The following is an 18,126-nucleotide window of genomic DNA, read 5'->3' as shown; positions in this document are numbered from 1 at the left end:
GCTTTGTATCACCGCTTTTCAGAATACGCACACAGCTGAAAACCTCTTACGGCAACTGAGGAAGATCATCGCAGAATGGCTTACCCCAATTGGACTCTCCTGGGGATTTGTGGCATCGGACAACGCCAGCAATATTGTGCGTGCATTACATCTGGGCAAATTCCAGCACGTCCCATGTTTTGCACATACCTTGAATTTGGTGGTGCAGAATTATTTAAAAAACGACAGGGGCGTGCAAGAGATGCTGTCGGTGGCCAGAAGAATTGCGGGCCACTTTCGGCGTGAAGGCACCGCGTACAGAAGACTGGAGCACCACCAAAAAAACCTGAACCTGCCCTGCCATCATCTGAAGCAAGAGGTGGTAACGAGGTGGAATTCAACCCTCTATATGCTTCAGAGGATGGAGGAGCAGCAAAAGGCCATTCAAGCCTATACATCTGCCCACGATATAGGCAAAGGAGGTGGAATGCACCTGTCTCAAGCGCAGTGGAGAATGATTTCAACGTTGTGCAAGGTTCTGCTGCCCTTTGAACTTGCCACACGTGTAGTCAGTTCAGACACTGCCAGCCTGAGTCAGGTCATTCCCCTCATCAGGCTTTTGCAGAAGAAGCTGGAGGCATTGAAGGAGGAGCTAAAACAGAGCGATTCCGCTAGGCATGTGGGACTTGTGGATGGAGCCCTTCATTCGCTTAACCAGGATTCACGTGTGGTCAATCTGTTGAAAACAGAGCACTACATTTTGGCCACCGTGCTCGATCCTAGATTTAAAACCTACGTTGGATCTCTCTTTCCGGCAGACACAAGTCTGCAGGGGTTCAAAGAACTGCTGGTGAGAAAATTGTCAAGTCAAGCGGAACGCGACCTGTCAACATCTCCTCCTTCGCATTCTCCCGCAACTGGGGGTGCGAGGAAAAGGCTACGAATTCCGAGCCCACCCGCTGGCGGTGTCGCAGGGCAGTCTGGAGCGACTGCTGATGCTGACATCTGGTCCGGACTGAAGGACCTGCCAACGATTACTGACATGTCGTCTACTGTCACTGCATATGATTCTCTCACCATTGAAAGAATGGTGGAGGATTATATGAGTGACCGCATCCAAGTAGGCACGTCAGACAGTCCGTACGTATACTGGCAGGGAAAAGAGGCAATTTGGAGGCCCTTGCACAAACTGGCTTTATTCTACCTAATGTCAAAGTCAGAAAAATGTCTCTATGCACGTTGCCATATTTGCACCGCACACTGGTCCGCGCTGCGCATGCGTACGCTCTCCCATGAAGGCGCATACCCGCAATAGCGTGCACTCGCAGGCGCGGTATGCGTATTTACGGTAGAGTTTATGTAGTCGTAGCGTGCGACTCATTCGTTACATATTTTCACAATTAATGTAGTTTATAGATCATGATCCCTTTGATAGTTTCTGAAAGTTTGGTTAATATAGAAGGTCCCTGTTTAAAGGAATCCCTCTTTGTATTGTACGAAGGGTCTAACAGGAATCATACAGCAGTGTTTGGTACCCATCGGAAGAGTATTTAATTAGTAATATTCCGGTGTTGGTTTGGAGCGTATTAATCGCTCGTGCGAATAGTTATGGACATAAGAAGTTTATGTCCATTTCTATTATTTACTCATACTCAGGTATGCGGCGGGAAACCCAGTTTCCCACCCACCTGAGCTGTTGGAAATCGTCACAGCCCACCTGTATGAATCACCCTATGACCTTTTGTTGTGATACAGGGTCGAATTCCTTCATCCAATGGACAATGGGATTGTAGGGACTATGAGATTGCATTGTGTGTGGGGCATAAATAGGCAGGCCGACCATATCCAACTTCACTCTCTCATCAACGGTTATCTGCTGATAGCCGGGAGCTGGATATCGAGGCGCATGCGACCATACCCTTTGTGCGTAAGTTTTCTCTCCGTAATCATTGTCTTTCTGTGAGCCAATTTCTCTCATCTCTCTCCGTCTCTCTCTCTCTCTCTCTCTCCTCTTTTCTCTTATATCTCTCATAGTATTATAGCATTGTATTGTATTGCATTTAGGTCAGTGTAGTATTGTCTTTTTGTATTTATTGTTTAGTTCTGTGGTTAGGAAGTCTCTGTTATATTGTAGTGTATCACTTGTACTGTTATCCCCTTTTTACAAGTATATTAGATATAATACAGTTAATAGGCTTTGGACCCTAAACCAGTATCTGTGTATTTTCTATAGTGTTAAGTGTTCACTTGAGCGTCGGTGTTGCTCAAGCAGCTTTTTAGTTAGTCAGGTTACACAAGGTTGCACTTACACCCTGTATTCACATTAAGGTATTCTGTGTATTTCATTAGTATAAGGTCTAGACATAAAGGTATAGCATTGTGAGCGTCTGCACCGCTGGTGACCTCCTCGTGGTCTCGAGCGTAAGCTACGCCATAGCGAATCATTACTCTAGTCATAGCCAATAACGTGTCCTGTGATCACTGGGCCGCGAGCGAACGTGACGCTTGAGCGTCTCGCCTACGGCTGAGCGATCGTTACGCAGATAGCGTACCCTTACGGTACTTCTTAAGCAAACAGCGTACAGTGTTCTTAGACTTCATAAAGGGTTGTTTATACGACAAAGGAATTTAGTAATTGTCAATTGGGGACTCGTCCGATCCTTCTCATATCTGCACTAGGTAGATCAGCAGACATTATCCCTCCAGCAAAGGGTGGGAGGTTGTCTCGCAGTGCTGACGGGATAAGCGTCTGCTTCGCTTAGATAAAGAGTGCTGAAGGAATCCGGGAACCGGAAGTAAGAACAAAACGCTTGTGTCTTTTAAAACTGTTTTATTTCTCTTCTGTCTTGCGTATACACGCACGCATACATTTATCTGCATTTCTTTTTCAATTTCGTATATCACTATTCCTGTTTGCCAATTTTTATAGTTGATAGAAAGTGCTAAAAAGAGATTTGCTGTTATTTCATAGTAGAGGTAATAGTTAAAGTATAGAACAACACACGATCTGCCTGGGAGATAAGGCAGTCAGTGTGGATTGCGGTAGATGATCAGGGATCATTTACATTGATAAAAGTATATATTGTGTTACGGTGGATCTTTGCATTGCGTACACGTGTCGCTAACAAAGACTAGCGTACGCAATCCAAAAGGCAGACGCACGCAGCGTACATTACGCAACGTAGCGTCCGGTTACGCTCACGTAGCTCAAGTCACGAAAAGTTGAATTAGCGCAAAGCGATAATTAGCGCAAAGGCGATAAGTAACGCACAGCGGTAGATAACGCGAAGCGGTAAATAACGCAAATCTATTTTTGGAAAAATCTGAAATTTAGTTTAACAGATCCTGCTCCTAATTGGTAACACTGTTGGACTGAAGACAATTTCTGCGCAGAAATAGATATAGAAACAAAGTGTACATGTGTTGAGTGAGTGTGTTTTTATCACATAAGTTTATATAACTTAGAGGTTGAACCAAAAGGAAAGTCGGGTACTCGTCAAGGGACATACGTGTAAGTGACATATACGGTGGCTAGGGAGGCATCCCTGGTTAAATAATATTTGAGCATTAGAGTATAGCGGACCATAAGGTAACAGACCAGGAGGTCATTAACAGAAGGTAACAAGACCAGGAGGTCGTAAGGTACTAAAGAGGTCCGCTATAAAAGTCCAGTGGCACAACCCCTGGGGGCGTTGGTGCAGAACCCATATAGGCCATAAGCTCTTGCTGAAGGAATCGCGGCCGGAAACATCGATTCCATTAAATCTCTCAGTACATAACAGGTAGTGCTTATGTACTGAACGATTGGACCGCACGTAATTGTGTGCAGTAGTTAGTAATCTGACCTAATACCATTAGAGTAAAGTGGTCACAAACGCTATTTGTACATTCTGACGTGATTTGTGTAATTTTTTATTTTTAAAGGGAAGTTCGCTGGTCACTCAGGAACTATCTAGCAACCCCACCTTTACTGGAAAGAGTAAGTGTCCTGCGGGTAACCCTCATATGTTCCAGTAAACAGAAGGTTTTTGGTAGGGCCCTGTATCGAGTACGCCAGCACCACGTCGGTGTGATCAGGTCGTATTGGTCGAGGTGGGCGAGTGAGTGGGGTACTCGGTAAACCGCCACCGCCGGCCTACTGTGGAGTAATTTGGTTGTCTGTAAAGGCTTGCTGAAAACCTTGATACAGAAATCCAAGGAGGACTAAGCAACACCTGCAGACTATGGGGGCCAGTTGCTCAGGTAGGGGGCGATCAACCTTGGTTCAGGTTGATTCTGTGAACCGACCAGTTGGGTCGGCACGATATGTAATGTGTGAAAAATATGGAAGTCACACCGAATCTTTATGTGATGAATGGGAAAGAATGACTGTACAAGACAGGGACAAATTCCCAAGAATAGGTAGCTTCAGTCCAGAAGTGTTACAAAATTTAAGGAGGAGGATATGTCTCGTAAAATCAACAAAGAGACGAATTCAACATCATGATTATTTACAGTTATGGCACCAGGAAGGTGAGATACAGAGAGGTTTGGCTCTGGCGGCAGGATCTGGGGCAGTCAGGAAGCTGATAGCCACAGCTCCTCCTCCACCATACATTGCAGGAGAGAAGTTGATTGCGGAGAGAAACGCACTGGGTTGTAAAACACAAACACTCAGTAACTCTGTAAATGTAAATGATGTTAACCAAGTAACTCATGCAATTATTAACCCGTGCAAGATGTACCCTGTTTTGAACCTTCCTCAGGAGTGTGATCAAGAAGACGATTCAGCAACAATTTCAGCTCTCTCTCTTGCGGCCACCATAGCAGAGACCACAGTAGGCACAGCGACACCGACGAGATTAGTGAAAGCCCCTAGCGGAGGGATAGGTGAGGTCGTGTCAACGGGTAAGTACGGCACCATGCACTACACTGAAACAATTGTACCACAACAAGCTGTAGAATCTACACAGGAAGAGGCTGTTAGAATTGCTCCTGTAAGGGTAATAGCAGTTCCCAATGGAAAAACAGATGTGTCTGGAGCCACTCCCATAAGAAACATCGCCATGTACACTCCATTTTCCAGAATGGAATTAAGAACAATAGTGTCCGAATTTCCTGACCCCAGGAAGGACTTAGTTGCTAGCCAAAAATACATCAGGGATCTAGGCAACACTGTAGAACCCAACAACAAGGATTGGCAGATACTGCTAAGAGCTTGTTTACCTTCCAATGTCGACGCAACTCAATTCTTAGTTGACTGCGCATTGGATAAAGATGTACCGCTTACAGACGTGTACAACAAGGATAATGTAAAAAGGATAAATTTACAGCTAAAGGAGTATTTCCCAGCCGTTGTTAAATGGAATAAAATATTTTCCATTATGCAAAAGGAGTCCGAAACGGCAACAGAATATTTTCACCGGGCACTATTAGAAATGGCAAAGTACACTGGTATAGAAGACATTAAGACCAACCCAAACCATCGAGAAGTAGCAGTATCTGTACTGATGGATGGTTTGAAAGAAACATTAAAAGCTAGGGTACAGACCACACAACCATGTTGGCGAGGTCTGTCAGTGTCCACATTGAGAGAGGCTGCTATTGATCACGACAGAAACATCACTAGGCACAGGGAGTCGCAAAGTGATAAGTTGATGTCCGTAAGTATACAGGCGCTGACCACAAGGCAGCCTGCGTATGTACCACCGAATCCTGTGGGTAAGGCAAGTGTAATAACATGTTTTTCTTGTAACAGACCGGGACACTATGCACGAGAATGTAGAACAAAGAGTGTACAAAGATCTTTTCAACCCCCTAGACAACGACACGACACACGACATTGGGAGCAGGGTCCACAGAGGCGGAGTTTTGAGCCACATACAGGGGAAACAAAAAGATATCCCCCGAACAGAGATTGGCATGCCTCTGGTAGTTCCCAGCTAACCCCCGCACAAGTAGTCGCTGCCAGCGGGATTCAGGGAGGTCAGCATACCCAATAGGGGTGTGGCCATACCTGTAATCTGCACCCAGTTAAGTTGATTGCTAGTCTTGGAAGCGAACCAGAGATTGCAATCAATGTAGCTGGTAAAACTTTAAACTTTCTTGTAGACACAGGGGCGGCCAAGTCAGTGATAAATTCGACAGTGGGCATGAGAACCACTGGTAGGACAATTCCAGCCATGGGAGTAACAGGAGTAGTCCAGCACTACCCTGTTAGCAAACCAGCCGAGATTACAATAGGGCCTTTGCATACCAAGCATTCCTTTTTGCTGGCTGCATCGGCACCAACTAATCTCCTGGGTAGAGACTTACTATGTAAAATGGGTTGCGTCATTTATTGTACTCCTGAAGGTGTATTCTTGGACATTCCTGAGAATCACGCTCAGGAGGTACGAGACATGTTAGACTCCCCATCAAAATTAATGTCACATTCCATTATGACAAATAGGAATCCATCCCAAGTAGAAGAGATGACATCTCAGATACCAGAGTCACTTTGGACAAAAGATGGACAGGACACTGGATTAATGGCAAACGTAGCTCCAGTAGTTGTACAAGTAAAAGATGGTAGGATAGCTCCAAAAATCCCACAGTATCCTCTGAAGCCAGAGGTGGAGTTAGGAGTTTTCCCAGTAATAGAGCGCTTGCTGCAACAGGGCATTCTGGTAAGAACGTCCAGCACAGCAAATAGTCCCATCTTCCCTGTTAAAAAGAGTGGGGGGAGGGGTTACAGGCTAGTTCAGGATCTAAGGGGGATTAACAAAATAGTTGAGAGTCAGTTCCCCGTAGTGCCTAATCCAGCTGTCATCCTAATGCAAATTCCTCCCACTGCCAAATTTTTCACTGTTATTGACCTCTGCTCCGCTTTCTTTTCGGTACCTCTGCACCCTGACAGCCAATATTTGTTTGCATTCACATACAGAGGAGTCCAATACACGTGGACTCGGTTACCCCAAGGTTTCATAGATAGTCCAAGTATATTTTCTCAGGCTTTGCATGATTGTTTACAGTCTTTCCAACCAGAGAGTGGATCAGTATTGATACAGTATGTGGATGATTTACTGCTGTGTTCAGATTCACTGGAAGCTTCCCTGAAGGATACGAAACAGCTCCTGTTTCATCTTTCAGACACAGGTCACAAGGTTTCCAAAGACAAGTTACAATTATGCCAAACTAAGGTAAAATATTTGGGACACTGTCTAACACAAGGACTGAGACACCTGACCGCTGATAGAATCCAAGCCATTAGAGACATGACACTGCCACAAACCCAGCAACAGATAAGGACGTTTTTAGGAATGTGTGGGTATTGCCGTAATTGGATCCCAGGGTTTTCCATATTAGCGCTACCTTTGCAGGAAATGGTCTCCTCAAACAAACCTGATCGGATTTCGCATACAGACGAATCTGAAACAGCATTTGAGAGACTTAAGCAATGCCTAACGCAGGCACCAGCACTAGGTATGCCAGACTATGGGAAACCCTTTGAACTATACGGAACAGAAAGTGCTGGGTGCGCAGCAGGTGTACTAACACAAAAACACGGTGACGCCAGCAGGCCAATTGCATACTACAGCGCTCAGCTAGACACGGTAGCGCGATCCCTCCCCACATGCTTGCGTAGCGTTGCGGCGATAGCATTGCTAGTGACAAAAAGCGAAGATGTCGTGCTAGGCCACAACCTCACAATCCATACACCGCATGCGGTATCTGCCTTATTGAATTCTGCCCAAACCAGACACGTCTCATCAGCAAGGTTTACAAGATGGGAATTGGCATTAATGGCCCCAGTAAACATCACCATAAGGAGATGCAGTGCATTAAATCCTGCAACATTTCTCCCAGGTGTGCCTGGTCAGGCACAAAGGGTGGAAGGTGAGAGTGATGGGGAAGGAGGATTTAATGCAAAGGAAGATACACATGATTGTATGGAATATTTGACCCAAAATTTTACCGCAAGGCCTGACATCAGTGACAATCCACTGGAAGATGCAGAACTCACGTTCTACACGGACGGTAGTTGTCATAGACAGTCAGACTCGGGAGACTTGTGTACTGGATACGCAGTCGTAGATGACCAAGACACCATAGAAGCGGAACCGCTAGGCCCACCTCACTCAGCCCAGGTTGCTGAACTGGTCGCCCTAACCAGAGCATGTGAATTGGCTAAGGGTAAGTCTGCCAATATCTACACCGATTCTAGATACGCCTTCGGGGTAGTACATGATTTCGGAGCCTTATGGCGTCTCATAAATTTCATGACGGCAGCTGGTACACCGATAGCGCATGCAGCTTATATAAAAAGGCTTCTAACAGCGATACAGGAACCCGACAGAGTGGCTGTTATCAAATGTAAAGCACATACATATAGTCAAGACCCAGTGTCACTTGGTAACAGCCGAGCAGACGAAGCCGCAAAGCTTGCAGCTGCTACCCCCATACAGACAGACACCACACAACTGATGGTATTTAATACCATCAACACACAAAAGTTGTGTGAGATGCAGAATTTGTGTTCCACACAGGAAAGAGCAGTCTGGAAGGCAAAGGGATATGGCCAGGAGTCCTCAGGGCTCTGGACGGATGGACATGGTAAACCAGTGGCCCCCAGGGCATACCTTCCATGTCTGGCTGAAGCAGCTCACGGGCTGACTCATCTAGGCAAGGAGGGGATGTGCAAATTGGTAAGAGCATACTGGTGCGCCCCAGGATTCTCCTCTCATGCGAGTAAAAGAGCAATGTCATGCCTTACCTGTCTGAGAAAGAATATTGGAAAAGCAATACCTACAGAACCATCCCATATCCCACCTGCCGGCGGCCCTTTCCAGGTAATACAAATTGACTTCATTCAATTACCCCCATGCCGAAAGTTGAAATATGTACTTGTCTGTATAGATGTTTTCTCGAATTGGGTCGAAGCTTTTCCAGCAGCTACAAATACCGCTATGTTTACAGCTAAGAAAATTGTGCAGGAATTTGTATGTAGATATGGTATCCCTAGAATCATTGAAAGTGATAGGGGTACCCATTTTACAGGTGATGTCTTTCAAGGAATGTGTAAATTAATGGGTATTGATAGCAAGCTGCACACTCCGTACCGTCCACAGGCGAGTGCGAAGGTCGAAAGAGTGAACAGCACTATTAAAAATAAATTGAGTAAAGTAATGGCAGAGACAGGATTGACGTGGCCAGAAGCTTTACCCATTGTTTTGTATAGCATCAGAACCACTCCCAGGTCCCCTCTTAATCTGTCTCCTTTTGAAATCTTGTTTGGTCGACAACCGCATGTCATGATTAACCCTCAGGATGATTTGAAATGTAACAATGAAGTAACTGTAAAATACTTAATTAACATGAGTAAACAGTTGAGGAATCAAAATGATAATCTGAAGTTGGTGATTCCTGATTTACCAGATAGTAATTGTCATGACATTGAACCTGGGGATTATGTAATGATACGAAATTTTCTACGCTCAGGTTGTCTTATTGATAGATGGGAAGGACCATACCAGGTCTTATTGACTAGCACCACAGCATTGAAGGTTGCTGAGAGAGAGACTTGGGTCCATTCATCCCACTGCAAAAAGGTTGCTGATCCAGAGAAGTCCCGTGATAAGGAACAGACGGTAGAGGTTGTATCACTGGAGTGTCTGTTCCAGGAGGACTGAGGTGGCACCTGAGCCTTGAAGATCGAAAGCAGCTGTCGACTCCCCTCTCCCTTTTATTGTTTTTCTCCACTTCCCATCCCCTCTCCCTTAAAATTTCTTTTTCCCCCTTCTCATTCTTCTCTATTTCCTCCTCAAAGATGGACTTGCCCCAAGAGACTGTGACCCGGATTTTGATGTTAACCATGATGTTGACCAGAGCAGTCTGTTCCGGCGAGAGTACCATAGAGGTCGAGAGAGGTTCTGGAATGGGTTCCGATTATGATGATGGAGGCGTAGTTTTCCAAGATCAACCAAACCAACAAGCAAAGGCGAGTATCAGAAAACGATCCGATAGAAGAAATTGTGATGGATTGTTAGCTGAAGAAAATTGTATCTGTAGGCTCTGTGATAATCTGGTTGAAGATGGATGCATAAAGAAATGCCAGTCCAGTTTTAATATCCATATGGACCGGCATCCATTGAGTGACTATCACTCCTTAGTGGGTAACGTGTTAAACCAAACAGATTGTTGGGTATGCTCTCAAGTACCTCAGGGTCACAGCAAATCAGGGCTAGTACCATTTCCTTTAACGTTAGGGGAGGTACTTGAGCTAAGTGGTGGGAGACCGGTGGACCGGAGGTTTAACATCTCCAGCCCTCCTAGTTTGAAGCTCCACCAATACCATGTGGATAGGTCCCTCTTATGTTTCAACATCTCCAATCCCAGAAAACCGGGAAATTGGGAAGTGTCATGGAGCAACCTTACCATGACCTTTTCACACAGAGCAGATAGAATGCCTACAGATACAGAGCTCGTACGCCACATAGCCAGTAGAGGAAAATCTTTCCGGTATCGATATACCTTAGGAAATAGGATTACTAGAGTTGGAGAGGTATCACCAGGATACTGTGCACATATCGTACAAACTGATACGTGCATTAAGCAGATGGAAGAATTAGGGTCAGGAGATTTCACCTGGAAGGTTTGTAACATGGTCATGTCCTTCTCCGTCCCTTATGTTCTCCCCGATGATGCATATTTCATATGCGGGAGAAAGGCGTACAAGTGGCTTGCCCCAAACTCTGAAGGATTGTGTTATATTGGAAAGGTATTGCCTGAAGTGATGACTGTTACACATGACAAAATGAAGGACATACACCGTGGTGCCCAAGCTCCTTATACTCACACTCATTACGAGCACCGAGTTAAAAGACAGCTGTCAGAAAGGTTAGAGCATCCGGCCTCTGATCTTATCCATGAATCCACCGGGATTCAGGTTCTGGTAGCGTTAGATTTCACTCGTACCGCTCGAGGAGTGATGAATTATAGATACATTTCCGCACTCGCCAATTTGTTAGATAATATCACTGAAATGTATGATGACACGTTTAGATACACTGGAAGAGAACTTCAAGCCTACAAAACAGAACTAGTTCAGCATAGGATGGTTCTTAATTATCTTACAGCAGTAACAGGCGGATATTGTGTTACATTGGCAACACAGTACGGCATAAAGTGTTGCACGTATATCACAAATAGCACCGAGGATCCGGTAGAGGTCATAGACCAAAAGATGGACGATATTCTGCAATTAAAGTGGGAATTTCGTCGAAAACACAATCTCACCCTTGCTGCTGTAGGTAATGAGCTGACTGGTTGGGTGTCATGGTTGAACCCGCGAAATTGGTTCTCCGGTTTGGGAGACTGGGCTCAAGGAGTCATAATGGATGTTGGAAAGTTTCTACTATGTATCCTGGGTGTCGTTATATCGATTGGATTGATATTTAGATGCGGGCAGGCTTTAATGAGGTGCAAACAAAGTACAAGAGTGATGAGCTTGAGGAGCGAGGAAACTGTAATTAACCTGGATTTGATTTATGACCCAATGATAGAAACCAGGATGTGATGAAAATGCGATTATACGGTCCGTTTCTTTCACCTGTTTTTCTGCTTTTCTCCAAGATACAAAGACCCCCTTGGACGAGGAAGTTGACGAGACGCTGTACAGACAACAGACAAGCACCAAAGATGAAGTTCTGACAACCTATGATATGGACACTTGATGAACTTTGCCATGGATCCCCAGTTTCCCTAGTACTTTTAAACTCACGCTAGCCCAACATTTTTTGTAAATCTGATGGCTCAGACAAAGCTATTTGCTCACGCCCAAGGAGCAATACAGCGCAAAGAAGACGACTCTCAACAGATACCGAACACAACTTCAACGACAGATGTACATTTCCCTGACATAGAATATCATTGCATTTTCCATAAGTGTTCTTTATCTTCATCTCTTCAACCCTCAGGTAATGACACACATAGACGATAGGGAGTACAGGCACAGATATCAGCAACCACATACCTCCCCCATTCATGTATCATCAACTAAAATGTGCATCCCCATTCTGTTACAACTGAAAGCCGAAATGAGCTCGGTAGAGTTTGACAGCCCATCCACAGACCCTTAGTACGGGATAAGAAGGAATTCAAATGTATACTTCGCAATACCTCGAAGCTTGATTTACCACACGTACGGCACGATGATACATGACCCTCCAAACATGGACTCATACACACATGCTTCTACTTTCTCACTAGGTCATACCCTTTTCACACCTACTCCTCTCTTCTTCCTTACCCCACCATGGAAATCAATTAACCCCTGACTTACATTTTTCTCCTTAAATATTTTAGAAGGTGGCAGTTATTATTGACTGCCAAAGGGTGGACTGTCAAAGTCAGAAAAATGTCTCTATGCACGTTGCCATATTTGCACCGCACACTGGTCCGCGCTGCGCATGCGTACGCTCTCCCGTGAAGGCGCATACCCGCAATAGCGTGCACTCGCAGGCGCGGTATGCGTATTTACGGTAGAGTTTATGTAGTCGTAGCGTGCGACTCATTCGTTACATATTTTCACAATTAATGTAGTTTATAGATCATGATCCCTTTGATAGTTTCTGAAAGTTTGGTTAATATAGAAGGTCCCTGTTTAAAGGAATCCCTCTTTGTATTGTACGAAGGGTCTAACAGGAATCATACAGCAGTGTTTGGTACCCATCGGAAGAGTATTTAATTAGTAATATTCCGGTGTTGGTTTGGAGCGTATTAATCACTCGTGCGAATAGTTATGGACATAAGAAGTTTATGTCCATTTCTATTATTTACTCATACTCAGGTATGCGGCGGGAAACCCAGTTTCCCACCCACCTGAGCTGTTGGAAATCGTCACAGCCCACCTGTATGAATCACCCTATGACCTTTTGTTGTGATACAGGGTCGAATTCCTTCATCCAATGGACAATGGGATTGTAGGGACTATGAGATTGCATTGTGTGTGGGGCATAAATAGGCAGGCCGACCATATCCAACTTCACTCTCTCATCAACGGTTATCTGCTGATAGCCGGGAGCTGGATATCGAGGCGCATGCGACCATACCCTTTGTGCGTAAGTTTTCTCTCCGTAATCATTGTCTTTCTGTGAGCCAATTTCTCTCATCTCTCTCCGTCTCTCTCTCTCTCTCTCTCTCTCCTCTTTTCTCTTATATCTCTCATAGTATTATAGCATTGTATTGTATTGCATTTAGGTCAGTGTAGTATTGTCTTTTTGTATTTATTGTTTAGTTCTGTGGTTAGGAAGTCTCTGTTATATTGTAGTGTATCACTTGTACTGTTATCCCCTTTTTACAAGTATATTAGATATAATACAGTTAATAGGCTTTGGACCCTAAACCAGTATCTGTGTATTTTCTATAGTGTTAAGTGTTCACTTGAGCGTCGGTGTTGCTCAAGCAGCTTTTTAGTTAGTCAGGTTACACAAGGTTGCACTTACACCCTGTATTCACATTAAGGTATTCTGTGTATTTCATTAGTATAAGGTCTAGACATAAAGGTATAGCATTGTGAGCGTCTGCACCGCTGGTGACCTCCTCGTGGTCTCGAGCGTAAGCTACGCCATAGCGAATCATTACTCTAGTCATAGCCAATAACGTGTCCTGTGATCACTGGGCCGCGAGCGAACGTGAAGCTTGAGCGTCTCGCCTACGGCTGAGCGATCGTTACGCAGATAGCGTACCCTTACGGTACTTCTTAAGCAAACAGCGTACAGTGTTCTTAGACTTCATAAAGGGTTGTTTATACGACAAAGGAATTTAGTAATTGTCACTAAGTTGCCCTCCCTCCAGTGTGTACTCCGAAAGAGTGTTTAGTGCCGCCGCTCACCTTGTCAGCAATCGGCGTACGAGGTTACTTCCAGAAAATGTGGAGAAGATGATGTTCATTAAAATGAATTATAATCAATTACTCCATGGAGACATTCACCAGCAGCAATTGCCTCCAGAAAGTACACGGGGATCTGAGATGGTGGATTCCAGTGGGGACGAATTAATAATCTGTGAGGAGGGGGAAATACACAGTGAAAGGGGTGATGAATCGGACGATGATGATGAGGTGGACATCTTGCCTCTGTAGAGCCAGTTTGTGCAAGGAGAGATTGATTGCTTCTTTTTTGGTGGGGGCCCAAACCAACCAGTCATTTCAGTCACAGTCGTGTGGCAGACCCTGTCACTGAAATGATGGGTTGGTTAAAGTGTGCATGTCCTATTTATACAACATAAGGGTGGGTGGGAGGGCCCAAGGACAATTCCATCTTGCACCTCTTTTTTCTTTCATTTTTCTTTGCGTCATGTGCTGTTTGGGGATTATTTTTTGGAAGGGCCATCCTGCGTGACACTGCAGTGCCACTCCTAGATGGGCCAGGTGTTTGTGTCGGCCACTAGGGTCGCTTAGCTTACTCACACAGCTACCTCATTGCGCCTCTTTTTTTTCTTCTTTGCGTCATGTGCTGTTTGGGGAGTCGTTTTTGGAAGGGCCATCCTGCCTGACACTGCAGTGCCACTCCTAGATGGGCCAGGTGTTTGTGTCGGCCACTAGGGTCGCTTAGCTTACTCACACAGCTACCTCATTGCGCCTCTTTTTTTTCTTCTTTGCGTCATGTGCTGTTTGGGGAGTCGTTTTTGGAAGGGCCATCCTGCCTGACACTGCAGTGCCACTCCTAGATGGGCCAGGTGTTTGTGTCGGCCACTTGGGTCGCTTAGCTTAGCCATCCAGCGACCTCGGTGCAAATTTTAGGACTAAAAATAATATTGTGAGGTGTGAGGTGTTCAGAATAGACTGTAAATGAGTGTAAATTATGGTTATTGAGGTTAATAATACTATGGGATCAAAATGACCCCCAAATTCAATGATTTAAGCTGTTTTTTAGGGTTTTTTAAAAAAAACACCTGAATCCAAAACACACCCGAATCCGACAAAAAAAATTCAGTGAGGTTTTGCCAAAACGCGTTCGAACCCAAAACACGGCCGCGGAACCGAACACAAAACCAAAACACAAAACCCGAAAAATTTCCGGTGCACATCACTACTAATTAGGTCACCTGTGCTCAAGCATGGACATCTCTAAAACCTGGACTGTTTTAGCAGAGTTCGGGAAACTCTGCTGTATTCTGTACCTGCTTAATTATCCCCTCCCCCCCCCCCCCCGTGCCCCGCAGACCATTTTGATCAATGTCTGGTGAACGGCCCAGTGCAGAGAGCAGTGTGGGTCCCACTGCCTAAAGGACCTGCCCCTTTCCTTAGGGAGGCAGGGCTGACCTTGTGTGTGTCAGACTGATAGAGTAGTCCTGCCACCTACTGTATAAGTGCTGATGATCACAGCCACATACTGCATCTATTTAACAGCTGTACATTTTTTTTCTGATTCACTGTGAATTAAAGGCAGCTCGCAACTGGTGTAACTGGCACTGTCACAGTCTGCCTGCCGGAGTGCTAAACTGCCACAGCCTTCCCCTGTCACTCACTGCCTTTCCCTGTCACCCTCTGCCTTCTGCTGTCACCCTCTACCTCCCCTTGTCTTCTGCTGTCACCATCTGCCTCTCTATGTTAACCTCGGCATAGGCAAACACAGGGGGGGGTTTCCGGTTGCACGGAAACCCCCTCCTCTTGGCAAGTGGCTCAAATTATGACAATAGCAATGGTATATAATACTATTACTAGAGCTGCCACCACTTCATACAGTGTAAGGGACAGAGCAGAGCTGCTGCACATGTCCAGTGGTAGCAGCTTCTTCTACCAAGTTTGCTGTGTGTGGATCTAAGTCCTTAATCAGTGGACTGGACCAGAGAGTAGCTTCCAGGAAGAAGAGACAGGAGCCTTATCATGAGGTGGGGAATGTGTGATTAGAAAGTGCAGTACTGGTTCTATTATGTTTGTGTATTTATTTATTTTGGTATGTTAAACCTTTTCCTGACCTCTTATTTAAATATATTTGATACAGCCTATACCCTAGTAAGATATTAATACTGTGTTCCATACAGTGTCCAGTATATAAAAAGTCCAACGTTTACATTATTGTCCAGGGTTATTACCAGGTTCTTGGGAGATTGTGGATTGCATTTGAAAAAACCCCTTCTAGAAATCCTGCGTTTGCCACTGCTCGGCCTCCCCCTGCCTTACGCTGTCACCCTCTACCTCTCCCTGTCGCCAATTGATGTGTGGCATATTGAGAACTTGGGTTGGGGTAGAGGAGAGGAGCCCAAATTATATTTTTGCATCTGGGTCCACCACAAGTTCCGCCACTGGGCCTATTTATCAATTATTATTTGCAGGCTTGGCCCTGATAGATGGCATTAACCATTGTGCCTATGAGCTGCAGATAACAAAAAGTACTGGCACTCCCCATTCGTGTATGCATGGTCAGAAGGACACGTATGCGCAGTAACACAAATGCCCATGTCAACTGAAAGCAAAGGGATCGCTAATGTGATCACTTTACTTTTACACATTATAGCAATGGGCTCCTATGAGAGCCCCTGTCCCTGCATGTGAACTATAGATTATTTCTTATTGCTGTGAATAGCGTCAATAAGAAATTATAATCATAGGGTCAAACACCCAGTGATTAGTAAGTGGGCCCTTAAGGATCAGAGATTTCTCAAACTTCAGTCCTTTCCCTCTAAGTTGCACACCAGCCTGCACAACCTGCAAATCTCATGTGCTTCCCTGATCCTCCTGGGCCACAGTCAGAGCCAGATTAAGACCCCATGGGATCCTAGGCAAGATACTGGTTCAGGGCCCAATATATATAAATATATATATATATATATATATATATATATATATAGTACCTTGCTGCTCCGGCACTCCCCGTATCCACTAGGAAATATAACTTGCTCCGGTGCCTTCCTCCGTGGAATTGATCATTGATCATGTACCAGAATCTCCCCGGGGTGGAAATAGGGGCAAAAAACTTCTACAGCTAGAATCCATGTGGATACATAGATTGCAAACCCTTAAACCAGGGGGTTTAAATGAGAATTTAGGGCTCATTAATTTTCTCTAAATCGCTGTAGAAGCGAGGGAGATGAGGTCCACTGGGTGTCAGTTGTTGCACACAGACTCACGGTTATGTTAATAAAAGTATTCCCTTTTTTCAAGATTGACTTGTCAGAAGAAGCCACGACGTCAGTTTTAATATAAATCAATAATATACGTTACATGGTACATATATGGTGGATATCGGACAGAATTAGGCGAGACAGGATCTGCATTATTTATTAGTAGTGATATATAGGATGTGTAGGGTATTTTAATGAAGATTTGGCGATTTGGTGAAGATTTGTGTATAAACATGCTGTTTTTATATGTGACTATAGCACTTTATGAAAGATTTGCACTAATTTGTAACCAGTCTCGATTTCTGCACAGTATCATGTTTTGTGGTATAGACGTGTGGTTTATTATGTATTGGTAGCATCTCCTTGGCAACGCGTCACACTCCCGCAACGTCACTTCCGGTTGCGGCAAACGTCACTTCCGGTCGCGGCGATGGGCGGCGAGGACGGCGGCGGGACCAGAGGAGATGCCAGGTGATAGGGTGAAGTGTGGGGGGTAAGTACTTCTGTTTAGTATTTATATGTGTGTTATGACATGTTCACATTTATCCTGAAGAAGGGGAACTGGTCCCCGAAACGTTGATTGTTTTTTCACCATTACAAGATTTTATCACAGACTCTGAGTGCCGCTTCATTTTGTGATCCAGTATTATTGGTGGGCCAACTTTAAACCCTCCACGGAGGAAGGTACCGGAGCAAGTTATATTCCCTAGTGGATACGGGGAGTGCCGGAGCAGCAAGGTACGATATTTGGACACACACGTGTTTGGTTACAGTGGGTTCCCTAGCTCAAGGCACCCCATAGAAACTTTTAAAAGGAAATACATTATCTCCAGGACATTTGCACTTTAAAGCACCTGAGCACTGCACAGGGAGGCTGCGTGCTAAGCAGCCCCTAGCTCATTTTATATTTTTGGCACTAACTGAGATCGTCACAAGTGAGGATTAGATTGGGAAGTGGAGCACTTTAATGACTTTCAGCTGTTTTTGCACAGATCTAATACTTATAGCACTAGCACTTTGGTATATGCAGTATGGCTGTCCCTGTGCCGGATCACAATGATT

The sequence above is a fragment of the Pseudophryne corroboree genome, chromosome 1 (genome assembly GCF_028390025.1).
Source record: "Pseudophryne corroboree isolate aPseCor3 chromosome 1, aPseCor3.hap2, whole genome shotgun sequence".
In the NCBI taxonomy this organism is placed as follows: Eukaryota; Metazoa; Chordata; class Amphibia; order Anura; family Myobatrachidae; genus Pseudophryne; species Pseudophryne corroboree.
The sequence above is the reverse complement of the archived record's forward strand: the minus strand, read 5'-3'. Positions refer to the sequence as shown.